The sequence below is a fragment of the Thamnophis elegans genome, chromosome 13 (assembly GCF_009769535.1).
Source record: "Thamnophis elegans isolate rThaEle1 chromosome 13, rThaEle1.pri, whole genome shotgun sequence".
Lineage (NCBI taxonomy): Eukaryota > Metazoa > Chordata > Lepidosauria > Squamata > Colubridae > Thamnophis > Thamnophis elegans.
This window is the reverse complement of record NC_045553.1, coordinates 31,284,645-31,308,594: the sequence shown is the minus strand read 5'-3', so window position 1 is coordinate 31,308,594 and position 23,950 is coordinate 31,284,645.

Below are 23,950 nucleotides of genomic sequence, written 5' to 3'. Positions count from 1 at the left end.
TTACATTGTAACAGCTAAAGGTTCTTGGTAGTAGGCCTAGCCTTTCTGTCGCCTGAATTTTTCTGGAGTTTTTTGTCCTTTGCTGATACTTTGCTTTTCTTTGCTTTATTAGGGGCTTGACTTTCTTAAAGGGGAAGGATTGTTTTAAGCTTTTTACACTCCTTTAGTGATTCCAGGCACTGTCCTTTTGGAATGTACTTTCAAGAGGCAGGATGCTAGCTTGGCACTGGGTTTTTTACTGCTTTTCTGGGGGCATTTGACCTTTCCTTAAATATGGATGATTTCCTTAGGATATCTTGTGAGGTGAGTGACATCAGCTGGTATCTTTAAGTGGTGCAAATGGATCTAAATATTGCTTCTCGTGGGTGTGAAATGATGCTTTGTCAGTTCACTGACCACAGGAGTCTCTTGTCTATGGGGATTTTTCAGTCATCCAGGTCATGGCTGTTCCAAAGGTGCTTTTTTCAAGAGGCAACTAGACTTTCTTGCTTTTCAGAAAGTCCAGCTGCCTCTTGAAAAAGCACCTTTGGGTTTTTGCATTGGTTTGGAGTGACCAGACACAGTTGTTCACTGAGTAAGATTTTTTTAAAGGGGGTAGAGGTGTGGATCCTCCAATCATTTAGTTTTTTTTTCATGATAAGGCTTAGTAACATGGCACCAGGCTTGAAGTTTATTTAGATATCCGTGGCATGTACTAATTTTATTGTGATCCTGACAAGCTTGGATGGCTTGAACCCTATATAGTTTATTAATTTGTCTCTTTAGCTCAGCATTTTGTTGCCCAAATATGCCCACCCACTTTCTGGAGAGCTTAAATGACCTCTCTGCTAAAGGATGCCATTTTATGAGCAAGAATTGGCTGCTGATAGTTATCATTGCATTTTAACTATTTAATTCCTCAAAGTGCTCCGGCACTCTGCTTGATTTGTAACTCCAGCTTGCAGGTATTTTCTAATCTAATGATTGATATTTAGGGCAGCTTTTTGCAAGCAAGAAGCTTTTTTTTGTACAGGTAATCCTTGATTTACAACAGTTCATTAGTGACTATTCAAAGTTACAATGGCACTGAAAAAAGTGACTTATGACCATTTTTCACACTTACAACCATTGCAGCATCCCCATGGTCATGAGAGGCCAGGCAAAGCGCCCCTTGATCTAAGCGATGTCAAATTGGCCATGCCCATTCAGTCACATGAGCCATGCCTACCCAGCTGGTCATTAGGGCAGAGAACCGGTTGTTGAATTATTTGAATCTCACCACTCTGTGTGTGTGTGTCCCCCCCACCTTTGTTTCCTTACTTCTACAGATCTATTTCTTCCTTCTAAATTTTCACATTTGCGAGGGCAAACAGTAGCTTCAGTTTGCTGTCACAAAGAAGAACAATATTTCTGCCACCACCTTTAACCAGCAGCATTTTTTAAATAAAAAATGTAGACAATGCAGGAAGAAAGCATAAATGCCATCTTGCAGTTTCTCAAGAATGTTCTTTCTCATAAGAAGCTTATGCTTTTCAGCTTATTTTGATCAAACTTTGCAACTTTGTTTTAAATTTATCTTGGTGATATTTTTGAACTAGCAGGAAATGCCACTTCTGGTACTGTATTTTCATTACCCATCTCTCCATGATGATAAACAACAGTATGCATTCTAAGTATTTTTAAATTCAAAATCCTGATTCATGCTTGAAATAGTTCCTGCCCTTCCTTTAAAAAAAGTCTCTTTCAATCATTTTAGAAGTGTTCAGCCTCCAAACAGCTATATTTTAAGTCAGAAACATTCTGTTTCAAATTAAAACAATTCCAAAGTAATCAAAACATCTTGATTCCTACTCTGAAGCTCTCTTTGGCTGCCTACAGATCCTAGTTCAATGACAGAAGTTCCATCATGATGTGCTCTCATGAGATTTATTCAAATACAATACAATACAATACAATACAATATAATACAATAACAGAGCTGGAAGAGACCTTGGAGGTCTTCTAGTCCAACCCACTGCCTAGGCAGGAAACGCTATACCATTTCAGACAAATGGCTATCCAACATCTTCTTAAAGACTTCCAGTGTTGGGGCATTCACAACTTCTGGAGGCAAGCTGGTCCACTGATTAATTGTTCTAACTGTCAGGAAATTTCTCCTCAGTTCTAAGTTGCTTCTCTCCTTGATTAGTTTCTACCCATTGCTTCTTGTTCTACCCTCAGGTGCCTTGGAGAATAGTTTGACTCCCTCTTCTTTGTGGCAACCCCTGAGATATTGGAACACTGTTATCAGGTCTCCCCTAGTCCTTTTCATTAAACCAGACATACCCAGTTCCTGCAACTGTTCTTCATATGTTTTAGCCTCCAGTCCCCTCATCCTCTTTGTTGCTCTTCTCTGCACTCTTTCTAGAGTCTCCACATCTTTTCTACATCATTGCGACCAAAACTGAATGCAATATTTCAAGTGTGGCCTTACCAAGGCATTATAAAGTGGTATTAACACTTCACATGATCTTGATTCTATCACTCTGTTTATGCAGCCTAGAACTGTGTTGGCTTTTTTGGCAGCTCCTGCACACTGCTGGTTCATATTTATATGGTTGTCCACTAGGACTCCAAGATCCCCTCTCACAGTTACTACTGTTGAGCAAGGTATATAAAAAGACAAGGAGTCCTGAAAAGCCCAAAATAATCAAGTACCCCTCACAATTAAAAGATGGAATGAACATCTCAATTTATAAATGAGGATTTCACATAAATTCTTTTTTTAAAAAGGTTTTTGGAAGAAAATGTTCTTTCATCAGAAAGAATGAGAATTGATATCAAGAAATACAGAATTTTTCTCTCCAGCGTTGGAAACACACAAATTACAAAATTATTGAAGCAATATAAACAACCTCAGCTCTTGGGATGAATGTCACTATGCCCTTTCAAAATTGCTTTTGTTTTGCCGGTATTCTCTGTCTCCTGCCTGCTTTAATGACATAATATTAATTTTCTTTTATTTCTGGCACCCTTGGAGTCTGTTTTGCAGAATGGTTCACAGAAGTACTATTCAAACAGGTAAACAGCTGACTCTGTCTCCATTCCTCTGTGCCAGGTAAATCAAATGCTGCCCTGCCAGGCAACCTGCATTGCAATTGTAGTGAGAAAGAGAAATGGGGAAAGAGAGGCGAGAGCGGGGGGAAAGCACTACTGAAGCCAGGTCTTTAGAAGGAGAGGAAAACAAGCATGAGTTTCATGCCAGGATATGGTCTGGCAGCAGGATGGTCTATTTCAAAGGAAATAAGATAAAATGGTTGTGGGGAAATCGGGTCTAGAGGGTAAATGATGATTAAGGGTGAAATTGCTTGGATTTTGTTTTTCTTTCTCTTCTCTTCTCTTCCCCCCGCCCCCGCTTATGCTGTGTACTACTTTATTCCTTTCAATGTGCATTCCGATTGTATGCCTGCTTAGTCTCATGTAATCCCCTCCTCTCCAATCTCTCCATTTTACAAGTGGGGGGGGGGAGAAAACCAACAAGTCAGTCATAAGACAACATGAACTGACTGTAATGAGGATTACATGCTGTGAAGGTCATAATAGGAATAGCACTTACACTTACATACCACAGCCCTCTCTAAGCAGTTTATAGAGTCAGCGTGTGGCCCCCAACAATCTGGGTCCTCATTTTACCGACCTTGGAAGGATGGAAGGCTGAGTCAGGATCGAACTCCTGGCAGTCAGCAGAATTAGTCTGCAATACTTCATTCTAACCACTGCACCACCATGGCTCCATAAATGCAGACATTGGTCATAAATTTTATTTTTAGCACTGTCATAATTTTAACAGCCATTAAATGAGGCAGTCACTGATTAGTGAATTCTGGGATTTAAGGAAGGAAAAATTCTGCAAGTCCAGTCACCTTTTTACAAACAAAGATTGACTCCTGGCTATGATCTATACCAGGGGTGTCAAATTGCAGAGTCACGGCAGTATCACAACTTTCCCCCCCTTCACTAAACTGGGCATGGGCATGTCCAGTGCGTGACACATCCGCACCCATTGGGCCGGGAGTTTGATACCCCTGATCTATACATTATCTAACTATTGAAATAAACAAGAAATGCATATGAAGAAATGCAATCAACTATATCAATAAAAATCAGCCATAAGGATTTTGAAAAGTCCTTTCAAAAGCTCTTCACACTCAAGAGAAAGAGTGCATTGCCGTTTTGAAGTACACTTTTGCTTTACATATGTTTCAACATATGGACAGTTTTAAAGTTTTTTTTTTTTTAAAACTGAAATAAGACTTTTGGCTGGAATGACATGACTGCTGAGCAATTCTCCCACTAGGCCAGATTAATTTTAGGCAGGTGGCTGCTGAAGGATTTTTTTAAAAGTTCTTGATCCTTTTTTCAAGGATATAACTTGCAAGTTGAAAGAAATAGACATTATTAACTTACAAAGGTGAAAGAAGTAGGCAATATTAGCCTATAAAACGGTATCTGAGCTAAGCAGTTAAAGTTGCTTATCAGCAGAATAAAAACAAAGTGAACAAAGTTGTCTCCTTCATAAATGTAGTCCTCATGATCTTTTTGTTGGTTCATGATATTGAAATATCTTCAATAACCTCAGGTCTACTCTTAGGCAAAAAATAAACTATATGTTGACAAAGCAATTTCTATATGCTTTATGTCATGGTTCTGTATATGGATATGAATCAACTCAGCTGGAATGTCATAGATGAAGAAACTACCAATTAAGCCAAGGTCAACTTCACAAAGCTTCTGAATAACTATACTGAACATTTATGCTTGAAGTTTCTGGTCCTTGCAGCTCACACTAAGGCATAACATAGCTTGCTTTTGGCTTAGGGAAAAATATAGTTTGCATAATTCCTAGTTACAAATAATGTTTGCTACTTACTGAAAAATTGTGCATTTAGTCATAGTTGTCAGTGTTTTTTGGGGGGGATAGAAATGGTATAAGAAAGTTTCAAGGAGGTCAGAATGGCCCAAAGTCGTGTCCGAGACACTGAACAATTTGGGGAAAGTTAAAACTGAAAAAGAGTTGGTTATCTCTTGGAGGTCTATTTCCATTTCCAATTTTAATTTTTTAGTATTGTTTTTTAAAGAACATTGAAATATAACAGGTTTTCCATCAAATTACTAAGGTACACATCTCAGGTGAGGATGAGATATCAAATCATATCCCTATCATCTCAACAACTTTGTGTAATACTGCATATTGTATGCTCTAGCAATATCATCTTGTTATAGATACTGGAGTTTGTAAATAATGGTTTCTGGCTTCATATATCTTAAGAAACCAGCCAACTCACAGAAGTTCCATACAGAATAAACAATAAGCAGTGTCTCAGAGCTACTTCTATACAATGATCCTCAGAGGCTATGGAAACAGTTTAAGAAATTCTGCAAATCCTTCAGATGTTTTGCCTGAGGAAGAATCACCAGTTTAATTGTTTGCGGCTAAATCCTTTCTCAACTTAAGGTTATGCAGACCACACCTGAAAAACATTGTTCTTACAAGAATCCTCTTGGAAACTCCTTAAGTGTTTTACCTGAGGGACAAACTCTCCAAGCTTTCTCTTTGTGTACCTTTAAGCAAAAATAGGAGAGAGAAAGTAATGATTGCTGCAGACAATACAACAGTTTTAGTGTTTGATTTCATTCCATTTCATTCATCCTGTCTTATAATGAAAGTTAAATCTTTCCAAACCTGAGGATCCTTGGCATGCAACAGCTTTAAAAAGGGCTAGGAAAAATAATTAGAATTTCAAGGCTAAAGCTTATCAAATTCCTTACAAGGCCCTTTGACAATGTCTCCAAATATGAGACTGAATGAGCAAAGAGTGAGTTGTATCTTCTCAATTTCTTGGTAGGATGAACACTTCTCCTTTCCCAGAAAAATTGATTTGGCTTTCTACAATCTTCTCATTTTTTAAAAAATTCTGCATCCCTATGCTTATAATTGGAGCAAATCTTGCCTGTACCTTGGTGTGCAAGAATCTTTGTGTATAAGTTTACATGTATAAACATCTATTCAATAACACAGTTCAGTGCAGTGGTTAAGGCATCAAGCTATAATTTGAGAGATTGTGAGTTCTAGTCAAGCAGTCAACTGGATGAACCAGTTAACTGTGACTCTGCCCCAGGAAGAAGAAGAAGAAGAAGAAGAAGAAGAAGAAGAAGAAGAAGAAGAAGAAGAAGAAGAAGAAGGAGAAGGAGAAGGAGAAGGAGAAGGAGAGGGAGAGGGAGAGGGAGAGGGAGAGGGAGAGGGAGAGGGAGAGGGAGAGGAAGAGGAGGAGGAGGATGACGACGACAAGGGCAAACCACTTCTGAAAACCTTGCCAAGAAAATGAGGAAGCCTTGTCCAGACAACCAGTAGGAATCAAGATGACTTGAGAACAATGAATATTTTTTTTAAAAACTACATTCATCTTTGCTGCAAAATATTTTATACATATTTTCAACCAGTTGAACATTTCTAAGGAATGTTATGTCTGTAAAACAGTGCCTTAATAGTAGAAAAGTAGCAAAAAATTCAATTCCAGGTAATATGTTAGTTTAGAAAATACAAATTAAGGTGTCTCATATTAATACATAAATAAATTTATTTCCCATTCCTACAAGCATGACCTTTCCCTAGCCTTTTTTTTTTGTGATATTAAGGATCTTTGGGTGCAAAATATGACAGATAATGGGAATATAGAAAAGAGATTCACATTTACCTCCAAAGAACTTATTATATTTCCAATATATTTCCAACTGTTTATTGGTAACCAATGCAACCTATACACAATAATGTTGTTTTGGCAACGTTAAGGCTCACACACAACAATAAAAGTAAAGTTGGGCAAATTCTTCTCAGTGTTCATCTATCACTTTTTTAGACTTTCACTAACATTTAGACTTTCACTTACCGCTACTTTTCTTAAGAAGAACTTTACAAATTTATCCAGAATTTCACAACTGGTGTAGCAATAGTTACATAAAGTTTGACCTATTAAAAGAGTGCTTTGCAATCGATTCTCCTTGTAATATAAGAGGAAAGGATGCAGAGGGAGGGAAGAAGAAGGAAGGATAGATACCGTATTTATCGGCGTATAACACGCAGTTTTAAAACTAAAATTGCAAGCTTAAACCCTGCCTGCGTGTTATACGCCGATACTGCGTGTTATACGCCGGGTCCACTGTTCCCTCTAAGGTGCGCGGCCGCGCGGCCGCGCACATGGCAAGAAACCCCCGCGCAGAGGTTTCTAACTCCCGCGCAGAGGTTTCTTTCAAAGCAAACGTGGGGAAGTCCTTTGCAGGCAGCTAGAACTGGCTGCCTGCAAAGGACCTCCCCAAACTTGTTTCAGCGGCAGCTCTCAGCCTGGCGGCAGCGTCACACAGACTGTGGAAGGAGGGGGAGGAGGAGGGAACCAAAGAGAGCTTTTACCGAGTCTGCGCCCCACAGCCAGGACCGTCCTGGCGCCTCCAGCCGCGTTTCTTCCTGCAAAGCCCTTCGGGCAACCCAAGAGTTCCGCTTGACGCCAGAAGGGCTTTGCAGGGAAGAAACGCGGCGTTTCTTCCTGCAAAGCCCTTCTGGCGCCAAAAGGAACTCTCGGGTTGCCCGAAGGGCTTTGCGGGGAAGAAACGCGGCTTGAGGCGCAAGGACGGTCCTGGCTGTGGGGCGCAGACTCGGTAAAAGCCTCTCTTTGGTTCCCTCCTCCTCCCCCTCCTCCTCCTCCTCCTCCTCCTCCTCCTCCTTCTTTCTGGAGCCCCTTCCTCAAAGATTTGGTACCAAAGCAATGGCGGTGAGGAAGTTGTGTCTTTTGGATTTTGCACTGTTGTCTTTTCAATGGTTCTCAGACTGGTTGAACCTTTAGCAGCTGGGGTGATATTCTTTACTGTTAAGGTTACAATTGGATGTGTTGGACAAATCTTAAAAGATGAAACTTTTATTAAAACGTTTGACTTAACTAAAAACGTCTTCCTTTTTCTTCTTCTTCTTAAATATGATTTATTTATTTATTTTTACTTCAGAAGTTTGATGACCGTTGTACAAACTAATCCAACCTAAATGTAGAGGAGGAGAAGAAGGGGGGGGGGATTTAAAAAGAGCAGAGGAAAAAGAAAAGAAGCATGAAGAAAACATAAAGAAAGGGATGGGAGGGAGGGAAGGAAGGAAGGCACTTTATGTTGAGGAGTTAATGTATAATTCATGTTCTAATGTTATAAATTTTAATCCAACATTAAGTTCCGAGCTTCCAAGTCATTTATTTTTAATGAAAAAAAATTTTACTCAAATTTTTGTGTTAAAATGGGGGATGCGTGTTATACGCCGGTGCGTGTTATACGCCGATAAATACGGTATATACCAGGCCCACATGGGATAATTGGTGGAAGAGAGAAGCCAAGCAATACTAGGTAATTAGATAACCTTATTTTTCTCAATTTTCTCGGGATAGACCAATGGGGAGAATCAATGACAGGAACTCATTTTTGTCATATTCTCTTTGCTATCCCGAAATGGCTGCTTTACTTCATGCAGAGAAGGAAGAAGACAAACAGCAGTTGGCCTTGTCTAAGCCAAAGCTGCATCTGTTTATTTCACCTTTTTAGTTTTAACTCCATGATTTTAGAAGATCAGAGTAGTTATCCTGTACTGGCCTTTCTCCAGTTTCTGTATGCTTTAATATACCTATAATGACTCTTCTGGATTAGTGGGTGGCATTCAAGTCTGTCCAATGCATGCATGTAATCTGTATTTTTGTTTTCAACCTGTCCAGAACAGATGCAAGTTTTGTTTTATTTTTGTTTTAATTTTCCCTTAAAATCAATTGCTTGAGAAGTTTTTGACTATGCTGGTCTGTTGTTATGTTAATTTTTACACCACAGATTTTTGAAATACACATTTCCCCAAAGAAAGTTCTTTTTTTAAAAAAAAAAAAATCCCAGCTCCCATTTATTGCAAACTTTTTAGAAACTTCATACCTTCTGCCTGATGTTTCTACAAAAGGTGGGCTCGGTTTCATGGTTTTCTCTGCCACTGTCAAATCATTTTGGATTGATTCTTGTAAATCTTTCAACAGACCCTGGTAGAGTTTGTGTGTGTGTGTGTCAGCCTCAACTAACACGTTTTGGCCTATCAGGTACAAGGATTTAAAACATCTCTCCTTTTTTGTAAGCATATCAGGGTTTGGTAATAACTATGTTCTTCAATTAGTAGTTCATTTTTTAATTTTAACTTTTTCCTAATTCGCAAAAATGTTCTGAAGCCCAGGAGACATAAACTAATCAGCTAGATCAAATGTGAAACATGCAAGGTTTTGTTACACTGAGAATTGAAAATGTGGTGTGACTTGCATCTTGTCTCCATGTTACTCTCACCTTCAACTTTCCACAAAACTGCTTAGCCTTCTTTAGACTTAATGAAGGCAAAGCAATTACTAAATAACATAATACCAAGTGGATAGGAGAATTTGAAATCAGATTCTTTTTTTTTAAAGGAAAAAAAATCTTGCCATAAGAGGAAGATATCCAGTTATTTAAAAAAAACAGGTTGGGGTTGTTCTCTCTCCCAACCACATTATGCATTTTTCATGGAAATAACAAGATCAACTTCAATCAATCAGAATAGAGCTGGAAGGGATCTTGGAGGTCTTCTAGTCCAACCCCCTGCTTAAGCAGGAGACCTCTTACCAGGGGTGTCAAACTCATGGCATCTTGTTGCCGTCATGCGATGTACCATGACTTTTCCCCCTTAGGTAAAATGGGGGTGGGCATGGCTAGCGCATGATGCATCCAGCCTATGGGCCATGAGTTTGACACCCCTGCCCGATACCATTCCAGGCAAGTGGCTGTCCTGTCTTTTCTTAAAAACCTCCAGTGATGAAGCACTCACAACTCCTGAAGGCAAAACTGTCCCACTAGTTAATGGTCTTCACTGTTAGGAAGTTTCTCCTTAATTCCAAGTTGCTTCTCTCCTTGATTAATTTCCATCCATTGTTTCTTCTGCTGCTTTGGAAAATAAGTTGACTCCCTCTTCTTTGTGGCAGCCCCTCAAATACTGGAATACTGTTATAATGTCCCCCCTAGATCTTCTTTTCTCTAGATTGGCCATACCCAAATCCTGCAACAGTTCTTCATATGTTTTAGTCCCCTGGTTGCTAGTTCTAGTTGCTCTTTTTTGCAGTTTTTCCAAAATATAACAGAATAACAGAGTTGGAAGGGACCTTGTGGGTAATCTAGTCCTGTGGTCTCCAACCTTGGCAACTTTAAGACCTGTGAACTTCAACTGAAGTCCACAGGTCTTAAAATTGCCAAGGTTGGAGACCACTGATCTAGTCCAACCCCAACCCACCCAGGCCAGAGACCCTACACCCTTTCTGACAGATGGCAGTCCAGTGTCTTCTTGAAAGCTTCCAGTGATGAAGCTCCCACAACTTCTGAGGCAACTTCTGTTCCATTGGTTGATTGTTCCCACTGTCAGAAAATGTCTCTAAGAAATATATCTAAGTCGAATCTCTCCTTGATTAATTTCTATCCATTATTCCTTGTCTGGCCTTCAAGTACTTTGGAAAATAGTCACAACATCTTTTTTGTAATGTGGTGATCAAAACTGGGTGCAGTATTCCAGGTATGGTTTTACTGTTTCTCAGTGAATCCACTGTAATCGTTTATAAATAATTACTGCAGAACTTTTCATTCAGGAAGTTTTTGACTATAATTTAATTTATATTCTAATAAATCTTGTATTATTCCCTTTTTTTATTTCTGGTTTTGTTGATTTGGAAAGACAAATGTATGTTGTAAGAAATTGAATGCTGAGTAAAATAATTAAACTGCTGGTTAGCTATTCCAGAGCTGTATCACAAACCACACAGAAAACCATATAGGCCTTACTTTCTTAACAATAAACCTTAATTAAATATCCAGTTTGGTCTATTGATTTTGGGCTATTCTCACTTTCTCTCAGCCCAACTCACCTCACAGGGTTGTTGTTGTGGGGAAAATAGGAGAAAGGAGCATTAGATATTGTTGTGGTCGAGCAGAATCTGGTTGAGCTGCTGATGGACTCGGATAGCAAGGAACCATATGAGTCTGCCCTGGATGATGTGGAGGACCCTGGGCAGGGTTCAGACTCAGAGCAGGGACCCGAGAGGCTGGTTGGCCACCAGGAGGTGCCTAAGGCATGGAGCAGTGGGGAGGATCAAAGGCAGTTTGTCCCTGATGCTAGATTGAGAGGGGCTGAGAAACGGAAGCAGCAACTCCGTAGGCAGACTCACAGAAGATGATTAAGCACAGGTGGTTGTTGATTGGCCCCCTCCCAAGAGAGATTATAGGTGAGGCGTTGGGAGGGGACATTTTCAGGAAACAACTGTTCGAATTAGTAGTTAAGAAAATCTATCTGTGTATCCTAGTTGTGTCTGTTGGTTTGGACTATCTGCGTTGCTTCATTTGAATTATCTGGGTTGCTGCAGAGCTACTCTATTGAATGTGAGTTGCCTGGGCCCTCAGCCAAAGGATTCGTTATCTCAGTAATTGACCAGTGGCAAACAGCCAAGTCTGTGTTCTGGTTTATTCACAGGCCGTGGGGGTCAGAATAGATATGATAACTCCCTAAAGTTATTTATAATTTTTTAAAAAAAAATCTAAAGAAACATACAGATCAGTTATCAATTTACAACCATAACCGAGTCCAAAATTTCTGTGGTTAAGCAAAGCAGTTGTTAAGTGAGTTTGCCCCATTTTTTGAACTTTCTTGTCTCAGTTGTTAAGTGAATCACTGCAGTTGTTAAATTAGTAACATGGCTATTAAGTGAATATGGCTTCCCCATTGACTTTGCCTGTCAGAAGGTCGCAAACGGTGGCCACATGATCCTGGGACACTGCAACCATCATCAATACATGACAGTTGCCTAGAGTCTGAATGTTGAACCCTTGACCATTGACATTGACAAAAAACATTTGTAAGTGTGAAAAATAGTCTTAGGTCACTTTTTCAGTGCTGCTGTAACTTCAAACAGTCACTAAATCCAGGGTTGCAAGTCAAGATGTACCTGTAATTTTTTACATTCATTTTTCTAATTTTCTAGAGGATATTTTTTCTCTGCTATAAATCTTTTTGAAGAGGCACAGTGTGTGTGTGTGTGTGTGTGTGTGTGTGTGTGTGTGTGTAAGAGAGAGAAAGAGAGATGCACACACATATGGCATGCATAAATTTTTTTAAGGCTGTTTACAATTATTCCATTAAACAGAAATGCACATTCAATCCACTTTCCATTTGTATTCCTTTAACAAACAAGAAAAAAACAACAACAAAACAAAATCAAGGAATCACCTGAGACTTGCGTAAAAAAAAAAAAAACAACAACAACCAAGGGATCCATCTATGTCTAGAATTAAAATGCAAAGTGGCAAATTCCTATACCCACCCAGTTCCCATTAATTGCTTTCCAAAAAGAATGAAAAGGCTCCTCTAGAAGAGAGCAACCTCCTCACTACAACTGAAATAAAACCTCTTGTGAGTAACTAGAATGGATAGGTAAAGAACTTTCCTGTATTAAGGAAAGCTGAAACTAAATTAACCACGAGCTTCTACAAAGTTACCTGTCATCATACATTATTTTTGTGTCATATTTAATTACATAACAAAATGGCTTATTATGAACAAGAGTCTCCAAAAAAAGGAATTAAGGATTACTTTTAGTGTATTACACAGAATAGCGATTTGTTCCCCTTTTTTATCATTTTGACTCTACACTGGCCAAATTATAAGCTTAGCTGTCTTTACCTGCAGTGGTGCAGACCTAGAGACAGGAACTTATCAGGTTGTCACTGGGAGGTTGGAACTGCAGGATATGGACGAGAAAGACAAGATGGTAGTAGCCACAACAATGTGATGGAAGCTCCATCTGGTGTTTATGTGTTATCCTTTGTCTTTGGGTAAAGATATGCAGTCCATATGTCAGGGTTCCAAGTAAGACCCCCAACGAAAGCTTGAGTTTCCTCAAAGTTCCATTTTATTAGAGATGACATATTGGCACATCTGGGAAAACCCGAATCTGAGAGTTTCCATGTTGTCCCCACCCAAGTGAAAGTCCAAGTCCCTGCCCAGTACCCACAGGTCCGTCACATGGTCCAATCATCTCCAACTGGAGATGCCTCCCAATCACACCACTCTGGGTGCAGGGTAAGGTGACTTTGATTCTCTGAGAAAGGAATTTTATTTAGATTAAATATCTCCCATACGCCATACAATCTCCCCTCCCATTTTTCCACAGTAGAAAATGTGGCAGGTCTAAAGGCTCAATGTAAAAGATGGCCTGACATGGTAACTGTTACATGTTACAGAGACTGGAGCAGTAGGCTTCACCCAGGTCTTCCATTCTGGTGGGAAAATGCTCCCTATAAAAGGGCTAGCTGTCAGGCAGGCCAGTGGTGGATTTGTAAATAGTTACAATAATACAATAGCAGAGTTGGAAGGGACCTTGGAGGTCTTCTAGTCCAACCCTCTGCCTAGGCAGGAAACTCTATACCATTTCAGATAAATGGCTGTTCAACATCTTCTTAAAGATTTCCAGTGTTGGGGCATTCACAACTTCTGGAGGCAAGCTGTTCCACTGATTAATTGTTCTAACTGTCAGGAAATTTCTCCTCAGTTCTAAGTTGCTTCTCTCCTTGATTAGTTTCTACCCATTGCTTCTTGTTCTACCCTCAGGTGCTTTGGAGAATACTTTGACTGCCTCTTCTTTGTGGCAACCCCTGAGATATTGGAACACTGCTATCATGTCTCCCCTAGTCCTTCTTACTATTAATCTAGACATACCCAGTTTCTGCAACCGTTCTTCATATGTTTTAGTCTCCGGGCGCCTAATCATCTTTGTTGCTCTTCTCTGCACTCTTTCTAGAGTCTCCACATCTTTTGTCTAATAAAGTTGTCTAATAAAGAGTGTTGTTTGTCACCGAAGCCTGAGTCTGTCTCATTCATTCACCCAATCTAACAGTAACCATATGCAGCCCTTCAGTTCTAATCCAACCAAGAATTACCCACTGGAGAAAACAAAATCAGGAATGTGGAAAAATTAACTGGTTTCCATTTGTAAGAGTCTTATTTTATTTTATTGTTTAGGAAATTACCTATCAACTCTTCCATTATTTTCCCCCCAGCTGCCAAAAGTTGTCCACCAAAGTTTAATTCTATCTAGCCTGTTGTTGGGGATGAGTAAGATACAGACCAAAACTTTGATTTGTTTTAAATCTTTAGTCGGGCATAGCCCCGGGTTTTGAACCCAGAAAGCAGAATTTCCTCTTTGTTGCACATCTGCATCACAACATCTGGCATAGGTGGCTGTTGTGGCCCGGCAGGAGCCGTTGGAGCTGCCACCAGACTCCGACAGTGAGGGGTCTTATGAGTCGGCCCTGGAAGAGGTGGAGGACCCTGGACAGGGTTCCGACTCTGAGCAGGGCGCAGAGAGACTGGTTGGTCACCAGGTGGTGCCTGAGCCTTGGATCAGTGGGGAGGAGACAAGAGAGAATGATCCAGAAACCACCTGTGAGTTGTTCTGGGATGCACGCCGTTGAAGGGCTACTTGACGTCAAGAACAACTACATAATTACAGGAGGTAATTACGCTCAGCTGATGCTCATTAAGATCCTCTCCTGATTATAAAAGAGACTGCTTGTGCCACACCCTTCTTGCAGAAGTCAATGTTAGGGACTAACGAGAAACAAACTTGGCAGGCTGGATTGCTGCCAGAGTTTGTTGGCATTGCTGCCAAGGTTTGTAGGACTTGCTGCCAGAGTGCTTATCTCTTTGTTTATGTGGCTTTCAGTCAATGAGAGTTTGGACTGATTAAAAAACATTCTCATTTACGTTTGTTTCGGCTTTCGTTCCTGGATGGAGGAGGGGGGTCAGAACAGGTGGCAGAATTCAGACCAGCAAAAAAAAAAAATCAAAACAAAATTTTAAATAATCAAAAAATGCTAAGACCTTAGAAAGAGCACAGACAAGTGTAACAATGAAGATAAGGGATGTCCCAAAGATGCTTTTTCAAGAGGCAACTGGACTTTCTGCTTTTTCTTTGAAGACATTTTGCTCCTCATCCAAGAAGCTTCTTCAGCTCTGAAAGTCCCATTGTCTCTTGTAAAAGCACCTTTGGGACAAGGTGACAGGTAGGAAAGATTTAAATGGGGTTCCCCTCACTGGGTCCCCATCTTCTAACTCCCTGTTTAGAACCTCTAATGATCTGGAGGTTTTCCCACCACAAAGAAAGGAAAAACCACAGAATTTGATTTACCAACTGTTTGACACTTTGTAAATCCTAACTAAATCTGAAAAGAAAAGACAGAGACAGACAGAGATTAATAGGCAGTAGATGGGCCTAACACCAGGATCAACAAACAAGAAAATAAGGCAGGTATTCTTATTCACAAAGATACCTTAGTCCATCTGTACGCCTTTGAAATTCAGCAGCATTTTAGGCTTCAACTTTCTCTCCAAAACTCAATTCAGCATGCAATCAATCTTGTTTGAGCCAGATGTCTAAGGCTCATGTTCCTTTCCATTTAGTAGCAGAATTCTTTTTCACCACAATTGAGATTTGGAAAAGTGTGTGAAGTACTTTGTTGGAATTTTCTTTTCTATAAACTCTGTCTTTAGTGACACTAATGCTATCACAAGATAATACTCTTTCGGAACAAAAAAAACCCCTTCAGTGTTGCTGCCAAATCAATGGGAAAAAAATCATAGTAATAATTATTAATACTCTCTGTGTAAAACTGTCAATGTCATCACCTTTAACTGGGTGAAATGGTGCATCGTAGGGCAATAATTTTTGAACCAAGCTACCTTAAATGGGCTAACATAAGTGGGAACACCATTCAATGGCTAAATGCAATTATGAGCTCAAAAAACAATTTTACGTCTTTTTTCAGGGAGGGTTCAAAAGCATCCTTTTGAGAAGGTGAGGATCTCATGCTGCTCATTTGCTGTGTGTTTTACATCTGAGAATGATTTCAAACGTAGAAAAAATAACCCTTCTAATATTGTGATAGCTTGCTTTGTAAGCACACATTATCCTTATTGTTTAAGAGCCGAGGTGGCGCAGTGGTTAGAGTGCTGTACTGCAGGCCACTTCAGCTGACTGTTATCTGCAGTTCAGTGGTTCTAATCTCACCGGCTCAAGGTTGACTCAGCCTTCCATCCTTCCGAGGTGGGTGAAATGAGGACCCAGACTGTGGGGGCGATATGCTGACTCTGTAAACCGCTTAGAGAGGGCTGAAAGCCCTATAAAGCGGTATATAAGTCTAACTGCTATTGCTATTGCTATTTATTTTATTTTTTTAAAAAAGTAAAAAAACTGAATTTTTGGCTGCCTGGAATAGTGTACTGTTCCAAAATTGTCAATTCAAATGTTTTCTCAAATGGCCAGAATAATAGCAGAGGGACGAATTACTTTGGGTAACTTATTTGCTATTATTTTTCTCCATCAAGAATTAGGCTAAAACCCACAAAGCTTCTCCTCTCCTCTCCTCTCCTTTCCCCTCGCCTCTCTTCTCCTCTCCTCTCCTCCCCTCTCTTTTCTTCTTCCTTCTCCCTTCTCTCTTTCTCACCTCTCTTTCTTTTTCTGTCTCTTTCCCCTCTTCTCCATCACCATCTCCCATGCTAGTAAAAAAACTAACAATGCAAGCTGAAAAAACACAATAGAATAATAATAAATAAAGAAGTAGATGGATAAAGATTTTTTTTTTTGCTTAATACACAGGGAATAAAATAAGAAGTATAGGACCTAGATGAAACTTACTTACTTCCATCTGAAGGCATTCTTGGTCTTCAAGCTCTTAGCTGTTCTAAAGGCAGCACCATGATTTTCACATCCATTTGTTGAGAAAGTACTGCCAATTAATTTAATTTTTCTGATTATTGCTATTTTTAAGACCTGTGAAAAATACCCTGTTTAAATTGTCCAGTTCAAGGTTGCTGAATTTAAAATTTAGGCAAGAACAAAATTATTTTTTTCAAATTTAGAATTAATTGGATTTTTTGGGGGGAAGAAGCTTTTAAACTATTACTTTGGAAATGTAGCAACATAGCGGGATCTCCTTGTTTCTTTTTTAAAAATTATTGTTATTGACACTAAAAATGAAGGCATTTTCATGTCATCATCTTTCTGCAGAATGGATGTTATCTCAGAAAAGTCAGTGGAAAAAAACCAGAAAAATAGTACATCTCGAAATACAGCATTCTCTGAGGAATAAAAATAGCATATTCAAATTCATTTCACAATTCAGCTTTTGAAACATAGCCAACAGTTCCAAATGGCAGAGGGGGGGGGCTTCACATTGGGAGTGGTTGATAGATCAGTAACAGATACCACCTCCCCCCCCCCTCATCCTACTCCCTTCTTCCCCATCTTTTAGCTAGGGCAGCGATTTCTATTTTGTATTTTTGTAATCGTTTATTTAAATAGTTTTATCTTTTTAATATTGTAAGCCACCTCGTGTTATCCCGTGGTAAGATGGGCAACCAATAAATGAAATGAAATTAGAATAAATCTAAATAAATGAATGAATAAATATCAAAGTATACTTCTAGGAGTTGACTGCTTAAAGTCGGTAATAAAAGTTCAGCCACAAGCCATTAAAAAAATGCTTTGAAGTGAGGTATGCCTTTTTTGCTATAAGTATTTCTTCCCCCAAGCATCAATTAAACTTGTACCCTGGACTAACTTGGTAGATATTAGGTCAAATTTCTGCTTAACATCAAAGAAGGAGTTCTTTGAATACTAAAGGAAAGGATGTAAGATGTTTTCTCAAATAGAACAGAAGCTTCCTGATCTTCCTCCAGGTCTCTGATATAATTTGCTAATCATAATCTTTCTAATTCAGAAGTTCCTATTTTTCTTCTAAAGGGCCCCCAAAATTGGGGGAGATTAAACAAAATTAGGAAAAGAGATTTGGTGGTAAAATAGTATTAAAGACACCTCTAAATTATGATTACTCATATGTCTCTTATTATAATCACTGTGATTAAGAATGAAATAATGTTGTTTCATTACTTTTTTTTACTTAAACTGGTATAAATTGCATTTCTTAAATGAGTATGTGAAATGGAGCACCACTGCATTAGATTCTTCTTCTTCTTCTTCTTCTTCTTCTTCTTCTTCTTCTTCTTCTTCTTCTTCTTCTTCTTCTTCTTCTTCTTCTTCTTCTTCTTCTTCTTCTCCTCCTTCTCCTTCTCCTTCTCCTTCTCCTCCTCCTCCTCCTCCTCCTCCTCCTCCTCCTCCTCCTTCTCCCCCTCTCCTTCCCCCCCTCTTCATCTTTCTCTTTAACAACAACAACAACACCCAAGTGATGTATAACATTTAAGCATTGGAAAACCAAATAGAGAAATGTCTATTGATTTTAAAAATAGCATACCCCAAAGTGCACATTAACAACATATGTTACAAGGAATGGTCCAGATTGCAATGATATGCAGTGTTGGGCACCCAACATGGGGATATTACATCCTGTCCATATTACACATCTATGCAACCTGCCCTGTCTTCCAAGTTTCTTCCAAGTACAATTTAAAGTGCTAATTATCCCTACATGGCATGGGACCAGGTTCTCTGTGAGACCACCTCTCCACAAGAGTATCTGCCTGTCCCATCAGATGTTCTGAGTTTCTTCCCTTAAACATTAACATCTTATGGATGCTTGGAAATGTGCCTTTACCACTGGGATCTGCTACTTTCCCCAAACTCTAGGATAGGATGACTGGGAACCATTTTTTTTTCTGCTTTTTGTTGAATAGTCCTTTTTTTTAAAAAAAAATGGTTCTATATATTGTTGTCTGTAAACTATCCCAGGTTGATTTTAGGATGGGGGCTATAGAAATGCCTTAGATAAATGAATAAATTGGCACACTGCTGTAGGGCAGGGGCTCCTAACCTCCTCCTAAATATAGTTTTATGTGACCAAACAGCACTTGAAAAATTATATTAAGTCTATTTTTATGCCGAACAAAGAAAACACATTTTTGCGAAAGTAAATTATATAGCCTAGTTCTAATTTTTACTCAGTAAAGTCACCATCCAAATACAAATCTTTCTATTTGCCCTTTACTGAGTTAAAAGCCCATATTTTAACTACACTACATAATTTAGTCTGGTTCTGGTTACAGAGCAAAACTACAGACCCTTAATTATTGATGCTTCTGGAAGGGATGAGGCCTTGAAGATATCCCATTGGTTTAAATTGTTTAGAAAAAGTAGATAAAGCTACACTCTGCCAAAATGAAGAGGGATGCTTTGAAAGATCACCATAACAGAAATTCTTTACTATATTATTTATGTGCAATGCATTTGATTTCCTGTTCCAGCAAAAGGGATATTTCACTGGTGTAATGCTGTCATAAAAAACCAATAAGCATTGCTGTTTGACTCAGTCTATAATAAAGAAGTGCTTTTTATTATAAACATTTAGCACTTGTTTCTGCAACCCAAAGGAAATTGTTCTATGAAAGGTTAAAACTACATACAATTATATAGTATTTTCCTCAGTCCCCCTTTCCTTGACTTTCTCTTTCATTCCTTGGCAGATTTCTTTTACTCCTTTCTGGTAGATGGTATGGTCCTCAAAGCCATTTTTTCCTCTGGGGAAAAAAACAGACATGTTTTCTTCCATCAAAAAGTAAAGGAAGTAAGACTTTTCTTTTAAATGTGTCGGATCATCGTCTACTGAATACTGCATCCACTATTTATCTCTCCTTATGGATTTCAGAGAAGAAGGCTACTGTCACAAACAGGTTTTAAATGCTGCCTTGGCAGTTTTAATTGAACAGTACAGCTCTTGTAGGATTGTCAAGCTGTTTACTTTCCCTCTTGAGTAGTTAAATCACATTCTCATTGATTAAGATATGTGAAGCAATTCATGAAAGATGAAACATTTGCGCTGGATCATTGAATGAGGATAGTTTTCTGAATAAGTGAATCACAAGTCCTTCTCTGTATTATGATGGGTAGCAGAGAGAGGCTCTGGGAATTTCCAGGGAAAAGGTTTTTAAAAGTCTTTGAATTGCATTCAAATTTTCAATTGTTTGATATGCTGATTCTTGAGATCATATCTTGATACTCAGTAAATTGGGGGAGGGGAATCTAACCAATTGTATTAAAAGGCATCAGATTTTATGAGCTGAAGCTCACTTCATCAGATGCATAAATTGACTAGGCTGAGGTAGGATCTTTTAAATTTAATAAACTTTTAATGAAAGTTGTTTTATTAAGGATCACAATTTGAATTCTAAGTAAAGATTAGAATTAACATTAGATTTAGACTTAGAATTCTTTATTGCCCAAGTGTGATTAGATACACAAGGAATTGTCTCTGGTGCATAAGTTCTCAGTGTACATACAACAATAGTGATATATCATCATAGTCATTTTGCGAAATATTTTGCGAAATACAAAATACCATGCAAAATCTGCCCTGCAACATGCATAGGACAAACAAACAGGATAATAAACCCATGCATCACAGAACACAAGAACGCAGTAAGAAAAAAAAAATTCCTCCATTTTCCAGCACCTTAAAGCTACAGGACATGAAATTAATTTTGGAGGAACCAAATTAATCTCCAAAACTTCAACAAGAGTATAACTATGGAAGCTATTGAAATACAGAAACACTCCCACAACAAGAACAAATGTGATGATACCTCCCGCCTACCAGACATCTGGAAACCAGACCTAGTCAACAAATGAGCTCCACCCACCACTTAGGCTGTTACAACACAAAACAACAACAGACACACAGCCAGCACCAATCTACCAATCATGATACAACCACGCAGCTAATCAATCCACTTACTGAAACAAAGCCAGCACTCCACACAACCCCACCAAGATTTATAGAAATACGGCAGCTCCGACCGTGCTTTAAGATGAAAACACCAGCCTGAAGATGGCGAGTGAGACCTTGCTGAAACGAGGTCTCACTCGCCATCTCAAGACAATCTCAATCTTACATGTGAAAAGACCCGAATACAACAAGACCAGCGTAAATGCAGCACAAATGCAACAATAGAGTGGAGATCGAAACTAACCGACTTCCGTGAACGCTTCCTGCCAGTTGACGCAGGCTGCTCTGATGCTCCTGGGACAGACGCACCACCCCCGACATGAAGTCTATGACCATCCAGGTAGAGAATGCGCGTGGAGGGGGAAAGGTACAAATGCAACACAATACATACATACATATTCTGCAATTTATTTATTTTTTCTATGACCCAATGCAACTATAGATATGATTTCCAGTATGAATAAGATTGTACAGAACAATCTGATTTTTTCATTTGAAAATCCATTTTCATGGAAATACAATTGAATCAACCTCCTTAAGGAGCAACTATTTGCCTAATAAATTCAATATGTGCAATCAAATTGGGTAATGGCAAATTAATCTAAAGGTGTGATGCACATGTGTCAGTGCTCAAAACTGAAAGTTATGATTCAATGAATTAAGCCAAATTGATGAGTGATGGTATTTATTTCATCCCAAAGAGCTTCTAGGCTGATTCCAATAGTCAATTCCAAGGAAAAACAGTATGAAATATTTAAGAGCAGTTAGAGTGAGTACAGTAGTCTCTTTGTTTTGATGAAACAAACTTTTCTGCTTCCATTGCCCAAATTATTTCATTTTTCTCCAAGGAGAATATTTATCCTTCTTTGGGTCAATAACAAAAGTAATGTTTGAAATTATAATTTCATGTATCTTTTAGGAAATGTTGGCAGACAATATGACATCTTTCCTACAAGTTTTGTGTATGCCTATTTCAAGAAGGTGGGATTGAGTGAAATGTACATAGATTATGTTAAAAAAAGAACTCATTTAGACAATAGTCATATATAAGAAGTTATCCCATGCTAAGTTACACTATCGTTTCATTGAGCCTGAATGGCAAAGGTGAGTTTAAGTAGATTTTTTCAGCTCAAACTCTTAATTCATTCTATGGATATATTACAAAGGTGTCAAACTCAAGGCCAGGGGGCCGGATATGGCCCATGAGATGCTTAGATTTGGCCCTTGAGACAGCCCTGGAAACAGTGAAAGACTGGCCCATGGCGCCTCTGCCAGCAAAAACGGAGCTGCATGCAGCCTTCTCAAGCTCTGTTTTCACTGGCAGAGGGTTGCAGGAAACTGTCCCAGCCAAAAATGAAGCTCAGGAGCCTGTTTTCACTGGCAAAGCCCTCGGGCCTCCATAGGTGGAGTGAAGCATAAGTGAAGTTGAGCTAGCCATACCCAACCCTGGCTACACTCCCCCCTGGCTCTCCCAAGTCAAACACAACCCTGATGCGGCCCTCAATGGAATCAAGTTTGACACTCCTGATATTTTAATTTAATTCAATATCTACAGCACTCAAGTTCAGATGACTCTGGACAACTCTCAATATGTTACCATAAAAAATCCAAAGCAAGTATGGGTTTAGTTACTATATACTATGTATTTTTCTAATGGAGAACCATGATCTCTACCGTTTTTGAATTAAGTGTCTGTACAGTAGCACAAGAAATATATACAGTATTTATATGTGTGCGTGCATATAAAATTGAAGTGCATTTTAATTTTCTCCTGTAATGCAGTAAGAATGCATTTCTTTTAGATTAAGCAATTGGGTTTCTGTAAGTGGATAGGTGTGAGAGAATTACAAGATAGCAAATGATATAATGATATAATTTAATGAAGCTTGTCTTGGTGAGCAGAGCCAATTGTTTTTCACAGTTTGCCTGGATTATAATAAATATCATGTAACTATTTCATGGGGCTGCTTAGCATTTTGTTAATAAAAATAATGTTTAAAAATGAAATGTCAGCTTAATTTTAGAAAATTCAAACCAGCCATGAGGGTATAAATTTAAAGCTTTCTCTTGGCCCTTAGCCTCTTTCCTGCTTTCTTGCTTTGATGCTAATACAATTGGCTGTTTTGAATTCCTAAATTATGTAAAAAAACATAAGCAACACCATTTAGTATTTTTTAAGAGAACTACTGTAGTTGTCCCATTGGCCAGCCTGCTATGCATCAAGAAGTGAAGAACAAACAACTAAAGATGGGCTTAAGCAGTGGTGGGTTTCAAATTTTTTAGAACTTCTTCTGTAGGTATAGCCTGCTTTGTGGGAGTGGCTTGGCAGTCATGTGACTGTGTGGGCATGGCCAACTTGTAAAATGTGGTGAAACTCACTTAACAACATTCTTGCTTAGCAACCAAAATGTTGGCTCAGAAACTCTGGCATTTGAAGCATGCAAGTCTTAAAGCTGTCAAGTTACAAGACCCTTGCACCCCTAACCCTTTAGAAAAAAACTTCAGGGTTGTTCAAACTTGACAGCTTTAATATTTGTGGACTTCAACTCTCAGAATTCCTCCTCTCACTCTTCATCTTGATAATGTGCGGTGCAGATGGATGGGAAGAGGGAGCTGGAACCGGTTCTAAACGACACTGTAGATTTGTGGAACCTCTTCTATAGAAGATGTTAGAACTGGCAGGAACCCACCCCTGGGCTTAAATGAAACATCTTTGAAGCAAAGATGAGAAGAATACCAAGATTTATTGTTGGAGAACTGGAGGCCTCCTCAAGTGACCAACATCTACATCATTTGACACCCATATTACATGAAGGGACCTCACTCAAGTAAGATGTAAGCCCCAGAGCCATCTCACTAGTGCATTGAAACTGAAAAAGGTGTCAAGCTAGCTGCATATTTGCCCCTATAGCAACTTCAGGTAGGCCATCACAAACTATAAACCCCTAAAATATTCTGGAACACAAATGGGCCATCTCTGTTCTTCTCTATGGAGACAATACAACAGTATTTTCAAAAACACATATTGGTTTTAAGAGCACTGGGAGCAGTAGCACAGTACTTCAAGGGACACCACCTAAAACTCAATTATCAGTCCACCTACAAACAAGCTGTGGCAATTAAAATCTCATTCTTT